The sequence below is a fragment of the Galeopterus variegatus genome, unplaced genomic scaffold (assembly GCF_000696425.1).
Source record: "Galeopterus variegatus unplaced genomic scaffold, G_variegatus-3.0.2 Scaffold4582, whole genome shotgun sequence".
NCBI classification, from domain to species: Eukaryota; Metazoa; Chordata; class Mammalia; order Dermoptera; family Cynocephalidae; genus Galeopterus; species Galeopterus variegatus.
This window is the reverse complement of record NW_007730693.1, coordinates 51240-54477: the sequence shown is the minus strand read 5'-3', so window position 1 is coordinate 54477 and position 3238 is coordinate 51240. Positions and strand designations below refer to the sequence as shown.

General features: G+C 33.3%; 1 protein-coding gene across 3 annotated transcripts in view; it reads right to left on the bottom strand.

Moving 5' to 3' along the window:
* The window catches only part of LOC103603392 (glucosamine-6-phosphate isomerase 2), a 15646-nt gene that overhangs the window by 1030 nt on the left and 11378 nt on the right, over positions 1-3238 (bottom strand). The window lies entirely within an intron of this gene.

The window sequence follows — 3238 nt, the reverse complement described above, 5'->3', positions numbered from 1 at the left end:
ATATTAGTATAACACTTTACAGTTTATAAAGCACTTTCACACGCATTATCACAACAGATATATTTTACAATCTTGTGAGATGGTCAAATTAGGCATATCTATTTCCCTCATCTCCCCACCTTTTTTAAAACACAAAAGGATACTTTGATGCTCAAGGAAGAAAAATGACTTGTTCGAGGTCACAATTTAGTAAATACTGAGACAGGACTCAAATCTAAGTCTTCTGATTCCAAACCCAGTGGTCTTTACACTCACACTTTTCATTTACTTGGTTCTAAATGGGGCAATTAACTAGTGGAATTCTCTGTAGTATAGGTTCCTCATTTATGAAAACATGTAGACGGGATAAGGTAATATCTAGGGCAGGAGTTTTTTTAAAAACTTTTTTCACTGTAACCTATTTTAAGAAATAACATTTGATATTGCAATCTATACACATCATACACAAATATAAGACATAATTAAAACAAGAAATGCATGAAACCATACTTCCCTTTACTAGGGGGCCATACAAGCCATTTTCTATCACATTCCATTTCATTAACAAACAAAAAGGAAATGCTGAATGTGACTGACTATATTGATTTTATGACCTAATAATGAGTGACAATCACAGTTTGAAAAAGAAACCTACTGCCAGCTGTAATACTCTAGGATTGCATCTAAAATACAAAAAAGAATATGGTATTACTTACTTGAAGGAAATGAAAGGTAATTCTTTTCATAAAATTGAGAATCTTTCTATGATGTAAATAAGTCATTTTATATACACATACCTTAGTAGCTAGTCAGATTTCTGGCAGTCTCAATTAAAAAATAAACCTTAAAGTTCTGAGTCATTAAAATATCTTTTACATTTATATTCTGCATATTTCCTTTAATGATAAGTTATGTGCATTTTACTGAAACTTAGCATTACAATTCTAACAAAATCTTCCCAGACCAAAACCAGGTAAAATATGACTAAGAGTAACCTGATTTTAAAGGACGAAGAAAGAAATGAATACTACATGAAGCAGATACAGACTACTAAAGCACAACAATCTACAATTTTTTTTTTAATGTGGGGTCATAAGGCCAGACCTCTATGTGGTTAATATGCATGAATTATTTCTACTATTACGTATGCATGTGGTTATAAATGTAAGTTTTAATTATAGATATGCATTTCTCTTTAGATCTGCAAAAGTGTTCCGTTTTTCCTCTTAGGTATACATATACCCCAACGTTTATATTTCTCTATATATGTGCAAAGAAGAATGGAACCAGGAAAATAAAAGCTGCAGAAAAAACAGAAAGTCTACTAAGATCAACACTACTGGTCTCACTGGTAATTTGGGCCATACAGAAGTGTACAGCTAAACTGAAACTGAGTAGAGGTTAATAATGGGGAAGAGTCAACACATTTACTTACTGACCATGAATAACTGTCAAAAACTGAAGTTCCTGATATAAGATTACTTTTTAAAATGTGGCTAATTCTTATTCAGCCTTTAAATCTAAATTAAGATATAAGCATCTATATGACACATCTCAAAAACTCACTTTCTGGATTATATGCCTTTCCTGTGTTCCTATAGTTTTGTGTGTAGAATGTACATACACTCTTCATGAACATAAGGACTTTATTTTTATTACTGTATCCTTACCATTTAGAATAACACATGACATGTATAAGGCATTTAATAAATAACAGCTGTATAAACTAATGAATGGTTTCTGCTCTTTGATCAACTCAGTATAGTTTCACACACCTCCCATCTTTTTCTCTTCTGCTTTGTTCCCCTCACTACCGTGGCTAGAATATAATTCCCCATATCCCTCTTAGGCAAAGTGACGTATAAGGCATTTAATAAATAACAGCTGTATAAACTAATGAATGGTTTCTGCTCTTTGATCAGCTCAGTATAGTTTCACACACCTCCCACCTTTTTCTCTTCTGCTTTGTTCCCCTCACTACCGTGGCTAGAATATAATTCCCCATATCCCTCTTAGGCAAAGTGACATAAGCACCTGTCCCAAGCTGAACCAACCAGAATCTCTCTCCAGATATGAATCTTGACTAGAAATACAGAAAGAGAGAAGGCATCTAGAACTGAGGGATCAAATGATAGCACTGTAGGAACAAGGTTGATGAATTCCTACTTCTGAGATCTGAGGTTCCCTGGTTCTTGTTTTTCCAAAGGCTTGGTTATTTTAACTCGTACAGTTTTTTATTACCCCAGAATCATTCAAATTAATTTACTTTTGGTTCCATTAATTGGTATCTGTTACTAGCAAACCAAAGAGTCCAATAGTGTAACCAAATCCGAAGGTTAAAGTTTTCCCCACTATCTTCTTTTATTTTTACTTTATAAAAACAAAAGTACTTTAAGATACATTTAAGTTAATATATTTAGATTTTATTTATAAAATTACATGTTTGTATATCTTATTGCTGGGTGTAGGTTAGGAATTGCCTAATACATCTTAATCCTTCTCTCAACACTTTTGCCATCAGAGGAAGAATGAAAACTTTTGAGAATACGTATCTTCTCCTTTCTCTATCCCTCTACCAAGGGAAGGATCTCCTGCTCTAATTCCTTGGATGTAAGCAATGGTGGATTAACATTCTTGAGCTCTTCTCGTTCTACTGTTTAAAATTCAGAGGGGCAGAAGAGAAAACCCCATTCTGGCTTCAAGCCCAACCTGCAATCTCTATTCCAACTTTACCTTTAATAAAAGCTGATATTTTGATCCCATTTGGCACAGTTCTTAGTGTTTTTATTAACCAAATCCTGGAACAAAAGAAGGTAAGTGGTAAGACCCAAATACCAAGCCTCATCTTGAAAATCCAATGATAACATACCTAGATCAACAAACACAAAGAATCTAATGAGATTCTTTCATGAGTACATATCCAGTAATAGTATATACCTAACAGGAAAAAGTTCAAAGAATATGCCGTAAACCTACACTTCTCTCTCGAGATTATCAAACATATAAAATGTCAGACCCTGAATCATCACATGACTACAGTGAAGATGTTAATATAAGAAGTAAGGAAACTCTCTTAAAAGGTTTTTTTTTTTTTTGGTGGAAAGAACTACAGGAAGCTTAAGACAAATTGGTTAAAAAACAAAGTCAAGTTTCTTCTTAGTAGTAAGCATCAGTGATTAAACACAGATAATTTATGCTCCACCTACTTCAAAGGGAGAACTGAGGAAATTTACAGTGAGGAAAAGTGCCAAAAAAAAAA